At 45.2% G+C, this 23178-nt stretch overlaps 1 protein-coding gene across 2 annotated transcripts in view; it reads left to right on the top strand.

Annotated features, from left to right (window-relative positions):
* sybu (syntabulin (syntaxin-interacting)) overlaps positions 1-23178 on the top strand; it is a 113857-nt gene that overhangs the window by 1596 nt on the left and 89083 nt on the right. The gene's annotated exons all lie outside the window — the stretch shown is intronic.

Below are 23178 nucleotides of genomic sequence, written 5' to 3'. Positions count from 1 at the left end.
CGATGTGAAAACAGCAAACTAGCCTTTTGTTTTTGATGAGGTGAAGGACGATAATGAAATAATGTGGTCAGCGTTTATTTTTATTTGTTTCCAAGGGTTTGGGTTTTTTTGGGGAGGGCGAGTGTTTTATTTTCATGTTGTGCAGAAGTTGTGATTCTCATCAAGTATCAGGGCAGAGAAGTCAACCCCTTTGCATCCTGCCTGCCCTGCCCAATCGCCAAAAGAAATGATAGAAAGAAACGTCAAAAATAGGTGCAGGAGGCCATTCGGCCCTTCGAGCCAGCACCGCCATTCATTGTGATCATAGAACCATAGAAAATAGGTGCAGGAGGAGGCCATTCAGCCCTTCGAGCCTGCACCGCCATTCAATATGATCATGGCTGATCATCCAACTCAGTATCCTGTACCTGCCTTCTCTCCATACCCCCTGATCCCTTTAGCCACAAGGGCCAAATCTAACTCCCTCTTAAATATAGCCAATGAACTGGCCTTAACTACCTTCTGTGGCAGAGAATTCCACAGATTCACCACTCTCTGTGTGAAATAATGTGGTCACCGTTTATTTTTATTTGTTTCCGAGGGGTTTTTGATCATTCACAATCAGTAACCTGTGCCAAACCTCTCCCCATATCCCTTGATTCCACTAGCCCCCAGAGCTCTATCTAACTCTCTCTTAAATTCATCCAGTGAATGCCTTGCTTGACCCGCTCGTTTATTTGTGTAAATTAAGATTCATTCTCACCACTTATGATCTGCAAACGGTCGTTCAATGCAAGAATAACCCTGGATATTTATGCACTTAGTAGGTGGTACAAAATATCATCAATTGTGTCCCAAATGTGCCAGAGACAGAGCAAATGGCAATTCGGATAGCAAATGGTTTTCTACCTGAAAGTGGCCTTTTAAATCGTCAATCCTCTCCAATTGCATTAAAATCATATTTTGGTTCTTTAATGTTTCTGAAAAAAAATGGATGAACAGATTAGAAACAAATGTAGTTTGCATTACAAATTAATTTGTAGGTTTGATGATAAAATATTTATTAGGCTCTCTGGTATTCTGTTATCTAATGTATCAGGCGCAAGATGTTTTTTTGATTTTCGCTATAGGCTGGTGTAAAGGTTGTAAGTTTAGTGACTAAGACCAGTGTGGCCAGCGGATATTGGAAAAGGTTATGATAGAATCACACAGCTGAGAACTCGAAAGAAAAGCTGAACATTGAGCTGATCAAGCAGCTTCGGTGAAAAGGAGATAGGTGTCAACATTTCAGTTTGAGGATCTGTTTGCCAGAACTGGGGAACCCAGTAAAACAGTAAATGAGAGAGGAGGGAAGGATTTTTGACCTGAAAGGTAAACTCAGTTTCTGCCTGACCTGCTGAGTGTTGCTAAGGAGTGTAGGAAAATAACTGCAGATGCTGGTACAAATCGAAGGTATCACAAAATGCTGGAGTAACTCAGCAGGTCAGGCAGCATCTAGGAGAGAGGGAATGGGTGACGTTTTGGGTCGAGACCCTTCTTCAGTCTGAAGAAGGGTCTTGACCCAAAACGTCACCCATTCCTTCAGACTGAAGAAGGGTCTCGACCCGAAACGTCACCCATTCCCTCTCTCCTAGATGCTGCCTGACCTGCTGAGTTACTCCAGCATTTTGTGATACCTGCTGAGTGTTGCTAGTGTTTTCCATTTTTCTTTTAGATTTCTAAATTGACGGATTTAGAAAATACGTCAAGGTAGTGATCAAATATCATGCACGTTTCTCCGACTGCACAGAATTGCCACATTGTGCTTATTAGTCGTATCGCTGCCTTATATTTAAAAAATGATCTTCCCAAGGAGGTTTTCCCAATTGATTTTGGAATACAATTCAGGAATATAATTAAGGATTCCAGACTATTAAAAATACTAATTTTTTTTGCCATTTTTTTTGCCTCAATTTAAAATACCAGAAGGGCTAACCTTCATTTTAGTTCACTGATAACCAATGCGATTTTAGCTAGTAGGAGGCTGTATTTTTGTATTGATGATTTTGCTTGTAGGATACATTTGTAAAGGTTCTTAAAAATGGCTCCTTTTTGGAATTTTAGACTTACTGATAACTTGGATTTGTATACCAATTGAGTATGTGCCATTTTAAAATACAGGCAGAATCTCTTCTGGTGATGTTAGGTTAGATTAAAATTCATGCCATATTACAGTAGGTTTATTTGTGACAATTCAGAGACAGTGGTTGAATAGTGTTATGAAAAATGAGAAAATATGTGGATGACTATTCTAATCTCAAAAATAGCCAACTAAAGCAAGTATATTAAACATTGGAAATACAAACACCAAATGCTGTAAATACTGCGCAGGCCAAGCAGACCGGTGGGAACAGAAACACATATTGCGGTTGCAGCTCCTAGACTGTGGAACAGCATCCCTCTCCCCATCAGAACTGCCCCCTCCATCGACTCCTTTAAGTCCAGGCTCAAAACCTATTTCTACTCCCTAGCGTTTGAGGCTCATTGAGGAGGCGCTGTGAACTGTTTGCGTGCTACTGTATGTTTCATTTTTTTCCTTAGTACCTAATCAGATGTACAGCACTTTGGTCAACGTGGGTTGTTTTTAAATGTGCTATACAAATAAAATTGACTTGACTTGACTTGACATATGAGCTGAATGAATCTGAACCAAAACGGCTCCACTTCCTTCTATCCAGAGATGCTGCCTGTCCCGCTGAGTTACTCCAACATTTTGTGCCTATCTAATGAGCTGAATGAATTAGATGTGATCAGCCAAAATACTAGGGTTTATCCACTCCAAGGTAGGTTGCAGACTTTCATGGACCGACTCAGTCCAGGACGTGCTGAATTATAGATGAATCAGAAATCCATCTGAAGAATAATTCTTAAATCCTATTAGCGCGGCTACCTAACCCATGATCAATTCCACTTTGGACCCCGAATGAAGTCCAGCAGCACTGTCTCATTGTGCAGGCAATAATCCATATTATCCTACAACAGAATATGTAAACATAGTGGACGGCACGGTGGCGCAGCGGTAGAGTTGCTGCCTTACAGCAAATGCAGCGCCGGAGACTCGGGTTCGATCCTGACTACGGGCGCCGTCTGTACGGAGTTTGTACGTTCTCCCCGTGACCTGCGTGGGTTTTCTCCGAGATCTTCGATTTCCTCCCACACTCCAAAGACGTGCAGGTTTGTAGGTTAATTGACTGGGTAAATGTAAAAATTGTCCCTAGTGTGTGTAGGATAGTGTTAATGTGCGGGGATCGCTGGGCGGTGCGGACACGGTGGGCCGAAGGGCCTGTTTCCGCGCTGTATCTCTAAAGAAAAATAGTGCACTGTAAACAATATAATAAACGAGAGAGAAAAAAAAGTTCAGTGTGTGTAAATATACACATTCTCACAAATACACATTTATATAGATTTTATATATATATACTCCTACCGGTTGAAATTCACACGCACACGCACATATACGTACGCACAAAAAACTAACAATAATAGTGAAATAGACCCTGTTCATTTGTGTAGAGATTCATGATCTTGCAGACTCACAGGAAAAGACCCGATCTTTATTGATGTCTTACCTGTTTTAATTCATTTTCACATTTTTTATGGCTCCTTATTATTTTTAAGTCATTCGTTTTGCTCATTTAAAATGATCTCAATTATTTTGAAAAGTCTTTAATAATAAGATTTTTAATAAAATATACATCATTGTATGGTATTGACAGAAGGCAAGGATTCCTTTGCATATTGTCGGAAGCTGTCAGGGATATTTTGGGACACAGCACTTGCCTGAGGCAACTCACCACTACGGCTCTCAGTTGAGGCCTCGGCCTACATTACCGGGTGCCTGCTGGGTTCAGAGGGTCAGCTTGCTTCTCAGTCCGCATCTGGCCCCTGTTAGTGCAGGAATGATGAATGGACCAGGAAGGACAAGAATGATGCCAGGAATGAGTAGGTTGACCTATGATGAGCATTTGTTGACACTGGGCCTGTACTCGCTGGAATTTGGAAAAATTAAGGGGGGACCTTATTGGTGTCAAGTTAGGAGGAGGGGGAGTTCAACGAGATCTGGGTGTCCTAGTGCATCAGTCAATGAAAGGAAGCATGCAGGTTCAGCAGGCAGTGAAGAAAGCCAATGGAATGTTGGCCTTCGTAACAAGAGGAGTTGAGTATAGGAGCAAAGAGGTCCTTCTACAGTTGTACCGGGCCCTGGTGAGACCGCACCTGGAGTACTGTGTGCAGTTTTGGTCTCCAAATTTGAGGAAGGATATTCTTGCTATGGAGGGCGTGCAGCGTAGGTTCACTAGGTTAATTCCCGGAATGGCGGGACTGTCGTATGTTGAAAGGCTGGAGCGATTGGGCTTGTATACACTGGAATTTAGAAGGATGAGGGGGGATCTTATTGAAACATATAAGATAATTAGGGGATTGGACACATTAGAGGCAGATAACATGTTCCCAATGTTGGGGGAGTCCAGAACAAGGGGCCACAGTTTGAGAATAAGGGGTAGGCCATTTAGAACGGAGATGAGGAAGAACTTTTTCAGTCAGAGGGTGGTGAAGGTGTGGAATTCTCTGCCTCAGAAGGCAGTGGAGGCCAGTTCGTTGGATGCTTTCAAGAGAGAGCTGGATAGAGCTCTTAAGGATAGCGGAGTGAGGGGGTATGGGGAGAAGGCAGGAACGGGGTACTGATTGAGAGTGATCAGCCATGATCGCATTGAATGGCGGTGCTGGCTCGAAGGGCTGAATGGCCTACTCCTGCACCTATTGTCTATTGTCTATTGTCTATTGTCTATAACAGTGAAAGGCTTGGATAGAGTGGATGTTGAGATGATGTTTCCACTAGTGGGAGCTTCTAGGACTAGAGGTCATAGCCTCGGAATTAAAGGACGTCCTTTTAGGAAAGAGATGAGGAGAAATTTCTTTAGTCAGAGGGTGGTGAATCTCTGGAATTATTTGCCAAAGATGGCTGTGGAGGCCAAGTTAGTGGATATATTTAAGGCAGTGATAGATAGATTTTTGATTAGTGCAGGTATCAGAGGTTATGGGGAGAAGGCAGGAGAATGGGGTTAGGAGGGAGAGATAGATTAGCCATGATTGAATGGCAGAGTAGACTTGTTGTGCCGAATGGCCAAATTCTACGCCTATCACTTATGGCCTTATGACCTTATGAAAGGGCACAGAGTGCTGGAGTAACTCAGCGGGTCAGGCAGCATCTCTGGAGAACATGGAAGGGTGCATTTTGGGTCGGGGCCCTTCTTCAGATGCTGCCTGACCCGCTGAGTTACTCCAGCACTTTGTGTCCTTTTGTGTAAACCAGTATCTGCAGTTCTATGTTCCTACACCATGAATGATGAATTTAACCGGTAGGAATATCATGCTCGTCTCAGCACCATTCTTCTGCTCATTGGCTTGTCGTCAGAAATGGAAAAGGTTAGAGGTAAAATAAGTTTTACGATGCAGAGAAAACTGGGGGGTAAAGTTTGGGAGGAGGAAGGAACAAAATAAATAGCAGAGATTAAATGTCAAGGGGATAATGGTGTAGGAAGGCTCTATAAGGCGCTGGTCAGGCCGCATTTGGGGTACTGTGAGGAAATATGGGCCCCATATCTGAGGAAGGATGTGCTGGCTCTGGAGAGGGTCCCGAGGAGGTTTACGTTGTCACCTTCTCCGAGCTAACAATGATATATTCCTCCAATGCCATAGTGAGTCCCACCGGAAATTGGAGGAACAGCACCTCATATTTCGCCTGGGCAGCTTGCAGCCCAGTGGTATGAACGTTGACTTCTCCAACTTTAGATAGTTCCTCTGTCCCTCTCTTCCCCACCCCCTTCCCAGTTCTCCCACTGTCTTCCTGTCTCCACCTATATCCTTTTATTCACAAAATGCTGGAGTAACTCAGCAGGTCAGGCAGCATCTCGGGAGAGAAGGAATGGGTGACATTTCGGGTCGAGACCCTTCTTCAGACTCCACCTATATCCTTCCTTTGTCCCGCCCCCCTGACATCAGTCTGAAGGAGGGTCTCGACCCAAAACGTCACCCATTCCTTCTCACCTGAGACACTGCCTGACCTGCTGAGTTAGTCCAGCATTTTGTGAATAAATACCAATGATGATATATTCTACATTGCCCTCGAAATCCATCTCTTTTGATGTCTCGTGTTCACACCTTTTTACAATTCCTTATCTCTGTGTCTCTCTTCCCCCCTGACTCTCAATCTGAAGAAGGGTCGCCACCCGAAACGTCACCCATTCCTTCTATGCAGAGTTGCTGCCTGTCCCGCTGAGTTTCTCCAGCATCTTGTGTCTATCTTCAGCGTAAAGCAGCACCTGCAATTATGCATACAGTATAAATAGCTTACTGAATAGATTTTGCAAAGTGAAGCTCCCTCAAACACACATCCAGCAAAATGTCATCATCTCAACCTCAAAAGGGATCAACCCATTATTTAGCAGTGTCAGATTTTCCATGTGTCACTCCTTCCATTCTGTGGTCTCTGGGTTTTTCTCTCTCTCAGATTTATGCTATTATTGTGCCAAAGTCTACATACATAGGCCTGATTCTGATTGCCTGGGTGAATTTAAGATTCTTACTCACAGTAGACAGGGGAATCTTCACGTCATTTGTTTTGGGCTGAGTTAGGATTCATAGTCCAAGAGTTTAAATGTTTAACTTGCTTCAGTGCACAGTTATAAAAGCAGAAGGAAAATATAGGTGGATTGTGGACATGGTTACATGAAAGTAAATTGCTCGTTAAAATTCTGTCAAGGTGTGAAAATATTAAAATAAAAGTCATCTTTAAATGGCTAGTTAAATATATAATAATAATAATGCATTACATTTATATAGCGCTTTTCAAAAAACTCAAAGACGCTTTACAGGGATTACTAGAACATAGAGAAGTGAATAAATAGATAAATAAGTAAACGAACAGAAAAAGGAGACAAAAGGTGAGGTGACGGTCAGTGGTTGAAGGCAGTGCTGAACAGGTGAGACTTCAGTGATGTTTTGAATGTGGTGAGTGAGGAGGAGTCTCTGACGGTTTGGGGTAGTGAGTTCCATAGGGTGGGAGCAGCGATGGAGAAAATGGGTCTGCATTTATTGTTTTGGCAATCTTCCTCTTGAATCTTATTGCTCCATGTGTGCTGATTCCTCCCCTTGCCTCCTGCAATTCTGACTACAGACAATAAATCAGCATCATCGTGCTATGAATGATAACAGGGTCCTACACCCCAAAAACTTTTCCTATCCAAAGGCAGCACAGGGGCCTGGCATTAGAGTTGCTCCCTTACAGTGCCGGAGACCCGGGTTCAATAGACAATAGGTGCAGGAGGAGGCCATTCGGCCCTTCGAGCCAGCACCGCCATCCAATGTGATCATGGCTGATCATTCTCAATCAGTACCCCGTTCCTGCCTTCTCCCCATACCCCCTGACTCCGCTATCCTTAAGAGCTCTATCCAGCTCTCTCTTGAATGCATTCAGAGAATTGGCCTCCACTGCCTTCTGAGGCAGAGAATTCCACAGATTCACAACTATCTGACTGAAAAAGTATTTTCCTCATCTCAGTTCTAAATGGCCTACCCCTTATTCTTAAACTGTGGCCCCTTGTTCTGGACTCCCCCGACATTGGGAACATGTTTCCTGCCTCTAACGTGTCCGACCCGTTAATAATCTTATACGTTTCGATAAGATCTCCGACCACGATTCGATCCGGACCCCGACCACGGGTGCTGTCTGTACGGAGTTTGTGCGTTCTCCCCGTGATTTGCGTGGGATTTCTCCAAGATTTTCAGTTCCCCACCCACACTCCAAAGACGTACAGGTTTGTAGAGTAATTGACTTGGTATAAATGTAAAATTGTCCCTAGTGTGTTTAGGGTGGTGTTAATGTGTGGGGATCGCTGGACTGTGCAGTCTTAGTTGGCTGAAGGCCTGTTTCCACGCTGTATCTCCAAACTAAACGAAACCTTTCTGTGACAGGGATCAAGAGAAGTATTGCACGCTCAGGTCAGTAAACTGTGAGGGACCTGTTTAGAATATTGAAAGGAATTCTGAAACAAGTTCAAGAGGTATAATAGCAGAACCAGGTCGACCAGTGATATGCAATTAGCAAGGTTAAACTTTTTCCCTGAGAGTAGGCCTGGATTTTTGCAGTTAATGGGAAACAAATTTAATGGGTCTTTTGTTGGATTACATCATGTCGAAGCTTGGATTTTATGGTCTCACCTCTGACATTGAAGAAAGCAGCCCATGAGGATTTATTACACGGACTTCCACTTTCTGTTTAATTGCTGTCAATTTCTGATGGGTTTTAATGCTAACAATCCTGCGAATAGGAACTGGAATGTCGACAAGCTGTCTTAACAATGAATCACATTGAGGAATTCTCACAGATAGCAATCTTAACAATATCAGTCTGAAGAAAAGTCCCGATCGGGAACATCGTCTGTTCATTCCCTCCACGGATGCTGCCTGGCCCGTTGAGTTCCTCCATTGCTTTGTGTTTTGCTCAAGTTTCCAACATAGAAACATAGAAAATAGGTGCCGGAGGAAGCCATTCGGCCCTTCCAGCCAGCACCGCCATTCGTTGTGATCATGGCCGATCATCCACAATCAGTAACCCGTGCTTGTCTTCTCCCCATATCCCTTGATTCCACTAGCCCCTAGAGCTCTATCTAACTCTCTCTTAAATTCATCCAGTGATTTGGTCTCCGCTACCCTCTGTGGCAGAGAATTCCACAAATTCACAACTCTCTGGGTGAAAAAGTTCCTTCTCACCTCAGCTTTAAATGGCCTCCCCTTTATTCTAAGACTGTGGCCCCTGGTTCTGGTTTTCTGGTTTCCTGCATCTTGCTTGTCCAGTCCTTTTATAATTTTATATGTCTCTATAAGATCCCCTCTCATCCTTCTAAACTCCAGTGAATACAAGCCTAACTCCAGTGAATACAAGCCTAACTCCAGTGAATACAAGCTCGCAGTTTTGTGTGTTTCACAGAGAGCACATCAGGACATAAGAGAGGTAATGTTACAGATTGGAACATTCACATACAGTTATAAGTAATCTTCCTGTATTTAGTTAAAGAAAGTTAGAGTCAAATGTATAAGTGGCTTTTGAAAAGGCAAAGATTTTGCTGGGCAGAAATGATATCATAGTACATCCTTAAAAGATAACCTACACCTTACGTGGTGAAATGTAACATGTTTTCTGTGCTTTACATGCACAAGAGGGCAAACTGCAGCAGTGGATTTCCATGTAAAACCCCAATACTGATGAAAGCCTTGTCATGTAATCTCATTGAAAACTGATATCAGCTTTCCTGGTTTCAGAATGGAAAAGCACTGCACAAAAATGAGGTCTTTCTCCATTATTTCACAGCATTTGTCAATAAATTAAACTCACATAAACTAAACACACTGATTTGTGCGTTTAAATAAAAAATGAGACGGGTTGGGAGATTCAATTGTTACAAATGAGTAATACTGCAGTAGGCTCGCAACATGTTATGTCAGACAATATTGTCATGTGCGAGTCAATATAAATGTTTAAAGAAAGTTTGAGAATTTATTTTTAAAATTCCGTCATCACACAACTGTTTGCCAATCGCGAGCAGATGTTAGTGCCACGTGGTTGGCCTCTGCAAGATCCTTTACAGTGCGTGTGTCATGCAGCACGTCACAGCTCAGGAGATGTTCCATAGTCTGGAGGCCCCGACCACACTTGCAGTCTGCCGCATCATCAGTATATCCCCACTTCAGCATGTTCCATTAGCTCCTCCCCATGCCTGTCCACAGTCTTGCGAGACGGCGCCAGATTATCCACGGTTGGTCGGAACCTGGTGGGAGTTTCTCAGAGGGATCGACTGCCGTGTGAATGTCTTCCGGAGATTTCCAATTAGGAAAAGGGGAGATGCAACGTGACCTGGGTGTCGTGGTGCACCAGTCATTGAAAGCAAGCGTGCAGGTGCAGCAGGCAGTGAAGAAAGCGAATGGTATGTTAGCATTCATAGCAAGAGGATTTGAGTATAGGAGCAGGGAGGTTCTGCTGCAGTTGTACAGGGCCTTGGTGAGACCGCACCTGGAGTATTGTGTACAGTTTTGCTCTCCTAATCTGAGGAAAGACATTCTAGCCTTGGAGGGAGTACAGAGAAGGTTCACCAGATTGATCCCTGGGATGGCAGGACTTTCATGTGAAGAAAGACTGGATAGACTAGGCTTATACTCGCTGGAATTTAGAAGACTGAGGGGGGATCTTATTGAAACATATAAAATTCTTAAGGGGTTGGAGAGGCTAGATGCGGGAAGATTGTTCCCGATGTTGGGGAAGTCCAGAACCAGGGGTCACAGCTTAAGGATAAGGGGGAAGTCTTTTAGGACCGAGATGAGAAAACATTTCTTCACACAGAGAGTGGTGAGTCTGGGGAATTCTCTGCCACAGAAGGTAGTTGAGGCCAGTTCATTGGCTATATTTAAGAGGGAGTTAGATGTGGCCCTTGTGGCTAAAGGGATCAGGGGGTATGGAGAGAAGGCAGGTACAGGTTACTGAGCTGAATGATCAGCCATGATCATATTGAATGGCGGTGCGGGCTCGAAGGGCCGAATGGCCTACTCCTGCACCTATTTTCTATGTTTCTAGTTTCTCTAGTCTCTCTTCCCAGAGTTTGAGCCTTCTGGACGATGCACTGCAGTCCAGGGGATGGACAGAAGAGAGGAAACTTCTGCGTGATTTCAAATGCTGAGGTAGCAAAGGGTGGTCATGTCGGGGGTTTCTCTCATCCTCTGATTGTCTGAGGCGTTCTTTTTGACTGGCTAGTTTGAGAAATGTTGGTGTTTGTTATTGACTGCCAGGACATGTCATTTAAAAAATTTTTAAAAACTTTTAAAATTGTTTCTGAATCTTTAACAGCTCTTTGGAGCAGCATACATGGACAACAGGATGTAAACATGAAAGAGTGGGATAGTTTAGTTTGGAGATACAGCACGGAAACAGGCCCTTTCGGCCCACCGGGTCCGCGCCGACCAGCGATCCCCGCACATTAACACTATCCTATACGCACTGGGGACAGTTTTAACATTTGCCCAGCCAATTAATGTACAGACCTGTACGTCTTTGGAGTGTGGGAAGAAACCGAAGATCTCGGAGAAAACCCACGCAGGTCACGGGGAGAACGTTCAAACTCCGTACAGACTCCGCACGTATTTCTGTGGCTCTGGTTTCTCTGCAATCCTATGCCAAATCCTGGTGTCCTGGCATTTCAGTGTTCTTCCAGGAGGGGGAATCCAAAGCTCTTATTAAGATCAAGATAAAAAAAATTTAAAGAGAGACACTTGAGGCCACAGGAACACGGGAATATCTCTGAAAGGTTTAGCGAATTGGGAAGAAATTGAAATGATTTTGACGATCCTCAATTTCCTAATGACCCATCTGTTGCAGCTCGGCTGTAGAAATTCTGCCCACAATAGACAATAGGTGCAGGAGGAGGCCATTCGGCCATTTGAGCCAGCACCGCCATTCAATGTGATCATTGCTGATCATTCTCAATCAGTACCCCGTTCCTGCCTTCTCCACATACCCCCTGACTCCGCTATCCCTAAGAGCTCTATCTAGCTCTCTCTTGAATGCATCCAGAGAATTGGCCTCCACTGCCTTCTGAGGCAGAGAATTCCACAGATTCACAACTCTCTGACTGAAAAAGTTTTTCCTCATCACCGTTCTAAATGGCTTACCCCTTATTCTTAAACTGTGGCCCCTTGTTCTGGACTCCCCCAACATTGGGAACACGTTTCCTGCCTCTAACGTGCCCAACCCCTTAATAATCTTATACGTTTCGATAAGATCTCCTCTCATCCTTCTAAATTCCAGTGTATACAAGCCTAGTCGCTCCAGTCTTTCAACATACGACAGTCCCGCCATTCCGGGAATTAACCTAGTAAACCTACGCTGCACGCACTCAATAGCAAGAATATCCTTCCACAAATTGGAGACCAAAACTGCACACAGTGCGGTCTCACTAGGGCCCTGTACAACCTTCCTACTTAAAGCAGGATTACCAACCAGAAATGTCTTATATTTGGAATTTTGTCACCGGGTGCTCATTTATTATCAATTTATGAAAATGTGCAAGTCGGCTTAAATATTCACTTCCAAATGCCTCAAAGTAAATAAAGAATTTATAATGTAACGTCATAAGTGATTGGAGTAGAATTAGGCCATTCGGCCCATCAAGTCTACTCTGCCATTCAATCATGGCTAATCAAGGGCAGCACGGTGGCGCAGCGGTAGAGTTGCTGCCTTACAGCGAATGCAGCGCCGGAGACTCAGGTTCGATCCTGATTACGGGCGCCATCTGTACTGAGTTTGTACGTTCTCCCCGTGACCTGCGTGGGTTTTCTCCGAGATCTTCGGTTTCCTCCCACACTCCAAAGACGTACAGGTATGTAGGTTAATTGACTGGGTAAAATGTAAAAATTGTCCCTAGTGCGTGTAGGATAGTGTTAATGTGCGGGGATCGCTGGGCGGCGCGGACTCGGTGGGCCGAAGGGCCTGTTTCCGCGCTGTATCTCTAAATCAAAAATCGAAATCTATCTCTCCCTCCTAACCCCATTCTCGTGCCTGCTCCCCCAAAAAAGGAAGTGCATTGTATATAGGCTGTTTTTCAAAAGTACATTCCTTTCATGTAGCAAAAAAACCTTGTGTGTTTACTAGAGAGTTTCCAAATAAACAGGACAAGATTTTCGAAATCCAAAGTGCCAAATGTCAACTTGCTCCCGGTGGTGATGGGAGGCTTATGCGCTCACCTATGCTCCTCCGATGTTGAGAAAGGCTAGGCAGACACGCCATTGGGGTTATCAAGTGGGCACCTACTCTCATCGACGTTTCGCTGATTGGGCCCACGACGTAAATTAAACAAATGCAGAAATGATGTGAGAGCTTGAACCGAAGCAGGTGTGAGGAGATAATCTTTGAATAGGAAGAAGTTGTCTTGACCCGAAAAGTCGCCCATTCCTTCTCTCCAGAGATGCTGCCTGACCCGCTGAGTTACTCCAGCATTTCGTGATACCTCAGATAATTTTTGAAGGTGACTCTTAAAAAAACCAAAAAAAAACCGGTAAAGAGTTGCACAATGTGCATGATTTATAGAGGGAGTTTCGGAGACAAAACCCTACCTAAGAAACAAAGCAAATAGATGAATCAGTAGGCCATTTGATCCAGGTTGCTATTCATATTGAACACGAGTCCTGATGGTTATAGAATAAAAGGAGGAAGGAAAGTCCAAGTGGTTGGAGCTGGATTACCAAGGGGGCATTGGCTGGGAAGTGCATTGAGAAATTTATGGCGGCGCAGTTGCGCAGTGGTAGAGTTGCTGCCTTACAGCGCCCGATATCCGGGTTCGATCCTGTCTATGGGTGCTGTCTGTATGGAGCTTGTACATTCTCCCTGTGGCCTCGTGGGTTTTCCCTGGGTGATGCTTTAGATTTTTTTTTAGATTTTAGATTTAGAGATACAGCGCGGAAACAGGCCCTTCGGCCCACCCGGTCCGCGCCGCCCAGCGATCCCCGCACATTAACACTATCCTACACCCACTAGGGACAATTTTTACATTTGCCCAGCCAATTAACCTACACACCTGTACGTCTTTGGAGTGTGGGAGGAAACCGGAGCACCCGGAGAAAACCCACACAGGTCACGGGGAGAACGTACAAACTCTGTACAGATGGCGCCCGTAGTCAGGATCGAACCTGGGTCTCCGGCGCTGCATTCGCTGTAAGGCAGCAACTCTACCGCCGCGCCACCGGATCTCCGGGTGTTCTGGTTTCCTCCCACATTCCAAAAAGGTGTTGGTTTGTAGGTTAATTGACTTCAGTAAATATTTCTAGTGTGTAGGATAGGACCAGTGTGCGTGATCGTTAGTCTGTGTAGACTCGGTAGGCCGGAGAACCTGTTTCCACGTTGGTATATCTAAACTAAACTAATAAATAAGGTGGTGAGAATCAATAAAGGAATGTGTAACAAAGACAAAGATTTGAATTTTGTTGTATTGGGAATTAAAATGTATTGCCTCATGAATAGTAAGCTTAGTGGAAGTGAATGAGGTTAGGGCATGAAGCCAGAATATTGAGTTTTAATAGGTCAGGTATTGAAGTATGACATTTGATATATTCAATCTGGATCAATAGACAATAGACAATAGGTGCAGGAATAGGCCATTCGGCCCTTCGAGCCAGCACCACCATTCAATGTGATCATGGCTGATCATTCTCAATCAGTACCCCGTTCCTGCCTTCTCCCCATACCCCCTGACTCCGCTATCCTTAAGAGCTCTATCTAGCTCTCTCTTGAATGCATTCAGAGAATTGGCCTCCACTGCCTTCTGAGGCAGAGAATTCCACAGATTCACAACTCTCTGACTGAAAAAGTTTTTCCTCATCTCCGTTCTAAATGGCCTACCCCTTATTCTTAAACTGTGGCCCCTGGTTCTGAACTCCCCCAACATTGGGAACATGTTTCCTGCCTCTAACGTGTCCAACCCCTTAATAATCTGGATCAAATAAAGGATTTTTTTTTAGTTTAACTTAATTTAGAGATACGGCTTTAAATGGGCTCTTCGGCCTACCAAGTCCACACCGACCAACGATTCCCGCACATTAACACTATTCTACACCAGCTATGGACAGTTTTACACTTACACCAAGCTAATTAACCTACATACCTGTACGTCTGTGGAGAGTGGGAGGAAACCAAAGATCTCGAACAAAACCCACGCGATCACGGGGAGAACATCCAAACTCCATATAGACAGCACCCGTAGCTGGGATCGAACCCGGGTCTCAGGTGCTGCACGCGCTGTAAGACAACAACTCTACCGCTGCGCCACCATCCATTGTGCCACCCACTTAATATATTGAGGTTTAGGAAATGTGTCACTGACGTGAATACAGATGCAAATAATGTTACAAGGGTAGACGGGGACAGGCTCGGTGATGGAAAAATAATATACAGCTTCACGTTCAGCATGGAGTCAAGCAGGTTTATCTTCTATTCAGTTAAGAGCCAATCTTTAGCTGGATAAACACCTTTCACAATCCTTGAAGGTCCCAAATTCCTTTCCGGCTAATTAAATATTGTTAAAGCTTAGTCACTGTTACAACATAGGGAAATGTGGCTCGTAACTTGCACATTGCCGAATTCCCCAAATAGGAACGAGATGTTTTAATGGTGTTTATTGAAAAGGAGGGGACACCCTGGCAGCATCAATTTTGCTTGTTTATCGTCCGTCTTAGTAGGAATAGCATCTGCATTGCCTTAGATCCAAGGCTGACTCATCATTTTTGGTGAGTACTTGGTTCAGTTCAGAGATACAACATGGAAGCATCCCCTTCGGCCAACTGAGTCCACACCAACCATTCACACCAGTTCTATGTCATCCGACTTTCTTATCCACTCCCTGCACACAATGGGCAATTTTACAGAGTCAAGTCAACTTTATTTGTATAGCACATTTAAAAACAACCCACGTTGACCAAAGTGCTGTACATCAGTTCAGGTACTAAGAAAACGAACATACAATGGCACACAAACATAACAGCACATACATAAACAGTTCACAGCGCCCCCTCAGAGGGCCTCAAATGCTGGGGAGTAGAAATAGGTTTTGAGCCTGGACTTAAAGGAGTCGATGGAGGGGGCAGTTCTGATGGGGAGAGGGATGCTGTTCCACAGTCTAGGAGCTGCAACCGCAAAAGTGCGGTCACCCCTGAGCTTAAGCCTAGACCGCGGGATAGTCAGTAGCCCCAAGTCGGCCGACCTGAGGGACCTGGAGATAGAGTGGTGGGTTAGAAGATTTTTGATATGGGGGGGGGGCAAGCCCGTTTAGGGCCAATTAACCTCCAAACCCACACGTCTTTGGAATGTGGGAGGAAACCGGAGCACCTGGAGGAACCACACGTGATCACAGGAAGAACGTGCAAACTCCACACAGATTGTATGTACGGTCAGAGCCGAACCTGGGTCTCTGGCAGTGACGCAGTGCCACTGTGCCGCCAGAATGTTTTACCATCAGGGTTTTACAAAAATCTTCAGATGGCATAGTGGCAGAGCCTAGTTTCTATAATCTTGGCTCATGGACCAATGTCATGCTGTTGAATTTATTGAGTGAGATGTTAAAGAAAGGTGTGGTTTGCCTCTTACTATATATATATATATAGATATATATAGATTCCCCCCGTGTGGGACAAATAAAGGAATACACTATAAAGTTAATAGCCTTATTAGTTTTGTGTGGAAAACAAGATGTATTTCCAATTTTGATGCCAACATTACATTCCTTCTCTCCTGATGTTTCGGGTGGAGACCCTTCTTCAGACTGATGTCAGGGGAGGGGGGCGGGACAAAGATAGGATGTAGTCGGAGACAGGAGGACTAGTGGGAGAACTGGGAAGGGGGAGGGGATAGAGAGGGGAAGCGGGGACTTATTTGTGCTGGGCCTCACTCCGACAATGGAGGAGGCCCAGGACAAAAAGGTCAGATTGGGAGTGGGAGGGGAAGCTGAAATGCTGAGCCACCGGGAGATCAGGTTGGTTGAGACGGACTGAGCGGAGGTGTTCTACCAAGAACACCAATTTCTTTATTGCTTCTGTGACATGAGAGCAAAGGTGACACGTTTGAACATATGGGCCATTGAGTAAGTTAATAAAAATAACAGTACCATCAAAAACTGCTGTTCTGAACGACTCACGGTTTCAAAACTCTCTTGAACAAAGGTCTTCCTATTTATAAACCTAGCATATAAATAGAATTAAGTAAGATTAAGTATCCACTGGCACTTGACAACGTGACAGCGCCGAAAGTGAAATGTCACTGGGTGTGGGTAGATGTGTCCTTAGTTGTTATGTGGAGTAGAGATGGAATTCGTAGATAGTCTGTTCACATACTTTGAATCCTCTATAGAAATGGATGCCTAGAAAATTGCAACTATTAGAATGATATATATATTTTTTTAAAGGATAAACTCAGCAAAAACAATGCCATGCAGCTGCCGTTTATCCGGGACAAAAGATATTTAGTTTAGCGATGCAGCGCGGAAACAGGCCCTTTGGCCCACCGGGTCCGCGCCGCCCAGCGATCCCCGCACGTTAACACTGTCCTGCACCCACTACATTTACTAAGCCAATTAACCCACAAACCTGTGCGTCTTTGGAGTGTGGGAGGAAACCGAAGATCTCGGAGAAAACCCACGCAGGTCACGGGGAGAACGTTCAAACTCCGTACAGACGGCGCCCGCAGTCAGGATCGAACCCGGGTCTCTGGCGCTGCATTCGCTGTAAGGCAGCAACTCTACTGCTGTGCCACAGTGACCATCCATATTATGGAAGAACAGGAAAGATGCCAATTTCCTTGCAGAATACAATAACTGTGGGCAGACTATTTGGAGAGGGTCCAGAGGAGGTTTACAAGAATGATCCCAGGAATGATTGGGTTAGCATATGATGAGCGTTTGATAGCACTGGGCCTGTACTCACTGGAGTTTAGAAGGTTGAGGGGGAGATCTCATTGAAACTTACAGAATAATGTAAGGCGTAGATAGAGTGGATGTGAAAAGGATGTTTACACTGGTGGGAGAGTGTACGACTAGAGGTCATAGCCTCAGAATTAAAGGGCGCTCTTTTAGAAAGGAGGTGAGGATGAACTTCTTTAGTCAGAAGGTAATTAGTCTATGGAACTCTTTACCACAGAGCTAAGTAGGCCAAGTCAGTGGATATTTTTAAGACAGAGATAAACAAATTCTTGATTAGGGCGGCACGGTGGCGCAGCGGTAGAGTTGCTGCCTTACAACAAATGCAGCGCCGGAGACTCAGGTTCGATCCTGACTACGGGCGCCGTCTGTACGGAGTTTGTACGTTCTCCCCGTGACCTGCGTGGGTTTTCTCCGAGATCCCACACTCCAAAGACGTACAGGTATGTAGGTTAATTGGCTGGGTAAAATGTAAAAATTGTCCCTAGTGTGTGTAGGATAGTGTTAATGTGCGGGGATCGCTGGGCGGCGCGGACCCGGTGGGTCGAAGGGCCTGTTTCCGCGCTGTATCTCTAATAAAAATTTTTAAAACAGAATGGGTGTCAAGGGTTATGGGGAGAAGGCAGGAAAATGGGATTAGGAGGCAGAGATCAGCCATGATTGAATGGCGGAGTGGACTTGATGGGCCAAATGGCCGAATTCTACTCCTGTAACTTGTGCGAATTTGTGTGTGAACGCAGGGGATGGCATCAGAATGGAATGTACAGCTGTTCTTGTTCCTGCATTCATTCCTTCATTGTTCTCCCTTACCTATTCACTGCAATGTTTTAATTTGAAGCTCCTCAATCCATCATCTCCAACTCAGTCCTCATATCTTAATAGCTTGTTTAAAATTGGGACCCTCGTTTTGTATTGAAGTATTTCACTTTCCATCTTAATGTTATGATCATTCTTCCCTTAAACAAAAAAAACGCACAGCGAGATTAGGAACTAGCCCATTCGCTTTGCACAATGCTCAGTTGTTGTTGTTGTTGTTCGTCCTTCGGGTTGGAAGATGACCATAACTTCACTTTCAGTTGGAGGATTGGTGACTGTGGATCCGGAAATGACCGGTGAGGCCAATCCGGGCCCGGCAGGCACGCCCACACGTAGGACACAAGTGGGTGGCTGCTGCAGTGGAAGTAGAGGTAGCCCGGGCCTTGCGCGCGGTGCGTTTCCTCTGGGCCTCTGCAGTGCGTCTGTCCTCTGCTGCACGGGCTCCTGTGGTGAGCTTGCTACGCCAGGTTGGACGGTCCAGAGCAAGAGACTCCCAAGTGCTGAGGTTGATGTCCAAGTCTTTGAGGGACACTTTGAGGCAGTCCTTGGACCGTTTCTTCTGTCCTCCTACTGAGCGCTTGCCCTGACACAGTTCTCCATACTGAAGCTGTTTTGGCAGTCGACTCTCGGGCATTCTGACGACATGGCCTGCCCATCTGGCTTGGGCTTTCCGTAGGAGGGTGTGGACGCTGGGGATTCCGGCCCGTTCCAAGACCTCTGTGTCGGGAATTTTGTCCTGCCACCTGATGTGAAAGAGTCTGCGTGGGCAGCTCAAGTAAAAGTGGTTGAGCTGTTTGGCATGTCTGCTGTAGACAGTCCAGGTCTCACTGGCATAGAGAACAGTGGTGAGTACCACTGCACGGTAGACCTTCAGCTTGGTGGTAAGGCTGAGAACTCTCCGCTCCCAAACATTCCCACGGAGTCGCCCAAAGGCAGCGCTGGCCTTGGCAATCCTGTTGTTGACCTCAGCTCAATATAGATTAGCTTGTTCCCTAGTTGGCACTGGTCTAAATGACCATTTCCAATTCATCCTCAAAAATAATCTCAATTTGACCAGTCTGCTTGTAGATACAAATCACCCATTATAATTGGAGTACTCGGTTGACCTGTGTTTCTAACTTATTTTCTCCTATCCTCTATGTTACTATTATTCTTGGATATCTATGGACAACTCCCACTGTTACAGTCTGCCTGCTGATGCCTTAGTTCCACCCAAATTCTAGTCATGATCTTCTAAATCAATATTCTTTATCACTCGCTGGGTTTTCATTCTTCACCAACTCACCTCGGCGATCGTTTCACTCAGCACCTTCGCTCAGTCCGCCTTAACCAACCTGATCTCCCGGTGGCTCAGCACTTCAACTCCCCCTCCCACTCCCAGCCTGACCTTTCTGTCATGGGCCTCCTCCATTGTCATAGTGAGGCCCACCGCAAATTGGAGGAACAGCACCTCATATTTTGCTTGGGCAGCTTACACCCCAGCGGTATGAACATTGATTTCTCTAACTTTAGACAGCTCCTCTGTCACTCTCTTTCCCCTCCCCCTTCCCTATTCTCCCACTAGTCTTCCTGTCTCCAATTACATCCTTTCTTTGTCCCAACCCCCTCCCCTGACATCAGTCTGAAGAAGGGTCTCGACCCGAAACGTCACCCATTCCTTCTCTCCTGAGATGCTGCCCGACCTGCTGAGTTACTCCAGCATTTTGTGAATAAATACCTTCGATTTGTACCAGCACCTGCAGTTATTTTCCTACATAACTCTAAATTCCTTAAACACTGAAAATCCTTGAATAACCTGCTCTCGGCCATGTCTCCGTAATAGCAATCATATCACATCTATTTACATACGTCTATGCTTCTACTTCATCGACCTATTAGAGTCAGATAGAGCTCTTAATGATAGCGGAGTCATGGGATACGGGGAGAAGGCAGGAACGGGGTACTGATTGTGGATGATCAGCCATGATCACGGTGAATGGCGGTGCTGGCTCGAAAGGCTGAATGGCCTCCTCCTGCATCTATTGTCTATTTTAAATGCTTTGGACATTACAATGAAGCATCCATAGATTTGTCTTTTTAATAGTCTTAGACGTCTTAACATTTTGCCTGAATGCTCTTTCTCTTCATGGAACAATTTAGTTAATGATATACCAGTTTCTCTCCAGCACTTGGTTTTTTTTTCTCTCTCTGCAGTATTTAATTTTCCTGCACCAAGACCTTTCCTGCTCCCTTATATTTAGTATAAAGCTCGGCTGGATTTCCAGAACAGCATAAAACCTGCAAAAATGGCCTTGTGAGTTTGGGTTATTAATCTGAAGGCATCACGGGACAGACTCGATATTCCCGAGATAAATTAATCCTCCTTATTTCACTCCTTCCAAAGTGCATTCTGAGGTGTGTCGTGCTCAAATGTAATGCACCATGCGATCTAATTACCCCGTTATTATAGTTCTCGAACCATTTGCAGCATTTTGTATAAGAAAATAACTGCAGATGCTGGTACAAATCGAAGGTATTTATTCACAAAATGCCGGAGTAACTCAGCGGGTCAGGCAGCATCTCGGGAGAGAAGGAATGGGTGACGTTTCAGGTTGAGACCCTTCTTCAGACTGAGATGCAGCATTTTGTGATCTCCTTCTTGCGTTTGAGGCAGCAGGAGTTATGTGGGCACTGTAGCCAGTGCAATGTGCTGTTGTCGAGGGCCGTGAGGTTTACCCCTCCACCAGGGGGACGGAGGACAGCGCAGTCGAGAATGCCGTGCTGCGCTGTTTGCCGGTCTGCTCCACACACGCAGGCTGCTGATGGACGCAACCCCCTACGATGCACGTTGGCGTTGAACCGGCCGACCCCTGTGCGGAGCCGGTTCAGGGCGACCCACTCTTTGCGGGGCGTGTCCGAGCCGGGTGGGGCTGTGGTGTTCGGTGCGACAGTGAATTGAGGAGGTGGCGATGTCTGTTCCCAGCTGGTTCTCCATGCTCCTAGTATGTTGAAACCGGAGCCACAGAGGGTCGTTGCATGACTACACTGGAATTTAGATGGATGAGAGGAGATCTTATCGAAACGTATAAGATTATTAAGGGGTTGGACACGTTAGAGGCAGGAAACATGTTCCCAATGTTGGGGGAGTCCAGAACCAGGGGCCACAGTTTAAGAATAAGGGGTAGGCCATTTAGAACTGAGATGAGGAAAAACGTTTTCAGTCAGAGAGTTGTGAATCTGTGGAATTCTCTGCCTCAGAAGGCAGTGGAGGCCAATTCTCTGAATGCATTCAAGAGAGCTAGATAGAGCTCTTAAGGATAGCGGAGTCAGGGGGTACGGGGAGAAGGCAGGAACGGGGTACTGATTGAGAATGATCAGCCATGATCACATTGAATGGCGGTGCTGGCTCGAAGGGCCGAATGGCCTCCTCCTGCACCTATTGTCTATTGTCATGACGGGAGAAAGGGCGACGAGACGACAGGTGTTGAGGTCCCAGTTGCTGTGAATCCTGGGCGGGGTGGTGCAGAGGATGCTAGCATTTGGGGATGTTAGCCCAGCTCTCAGTCAGGGCTCAGGGTAAATGTCTCTTATGTCAGAAATGTTTGGTTCTTGAATTTGTTTTAATTTCAGCAAAGTCTTCCACTCGATTAGGTGAATGGAAGTTTCACATTAAATACCACAGACAATAAAATATTCCCTCTCATGCCTGATTAATTATTTTCTAAGTTACAATCCTGTTCTTTGAGATTTCTGTAAGATCAGTTCCTAGTTTTGATGCCAGTATAAACCCCACCCTGCTATTCAGATTTATTTTTTTGTAATTAATGCTGTTTTTTAAAATATTTTGTGTCTCATGACAACTTTTACCAATGACAATAGACAATAGGTGCAGGAGGAGGCCGTTCGGCCCATCGAACCAGCACCGCCGTTCAATGTGATCATGGCTGATCATTCACAATCAGTACCCCGTTCCTGCCTTCTCCCCATACCCCCTGACTCCGCTATCTTTCAGAGCTCTATCTAGCTCTCTCCTGAAAGCATCCAGAGAATCGGCCTCCACTGCCTTCTGAGGCAGAGAGTTCCACAGATTTACAACTCTCTGACTGAAATTTTTTTTCCTCATCTCCGTTCTAAATGGCCCACCCCTTATTCTTAAACTGTGGCCCCTGGTTCTGGACTCCCCCCAACATTGGGAACATGTTTCCTGCCTCTAACGTGTCCAATCCCTTAATAATCTTATATGTTTCAATAAGATCCCCTCTCATCCTTCAACCGATGATAAGTTTCTTCAACCATATATATCATAGAAAATCCTTCTTGAAATCGTCGTGCTATAATCATATCCTTTCAACCCGTAGCTACTACAAGGTGCCCATTACTAAAGGCGTGTAATTATAGTATTTATTATCTGATAGGCAGGTTCCAGAAACCATGTGGATTTAATTTTATGACAAAATTACAAAAAATAAAGATGAAATTTTCTCGGTAAAATAAAGATGGAATGAACTCTATCCATGCACCCTGTCCGAATGTCCTCCAATTAATAATCCAGTGTCCTCTGTGGCTGAAGCAAAATTCTATGGATGCCAGGGGAGCACGAACAAAAGCAGTTAATGTTGGGAATGGTGTCTGTGGTGTATTGAATAAGCATTTAATAGACAATAGGTACAGGAGGAGGCCATTCGGCCCTTCGAGCCAGCACCGCCATTCAATGTGATCACGGCTGATCATTCACAATCAGTACCCCGTTCCTGCCTTCTCCCCATACCCCCTGACTCCGCTATCCTTAAGAGCTCTATCTCGCTCTCTCTTGAATGCATTCAGAGAATTGGCCTCCACTGCCTTCTGAGGCAGAGAATTCCAC

This window comes from Rhinoraja longicauda, chromosome 4, assembly GCF_053455715.1.
Source record: "Rhinoraja longicauda isolate Sanriku21f chromosome 4, sRhiLon1.1, whole genome shotgun sequence".
In the NCBI taxonomy this organism is placed as follows: Eukaryota; Metazoa; Chordata; class Chondrichthyes; order Rajiformes; family Arhynchobatidae; genus Rhinoraja; species Rhinoraja longicauda.
The sequence above is the reverse complement of the archived record's forward strand: the minus strand, read 5'-3'. Positions and strand labels throughout refer to the sequence as shown.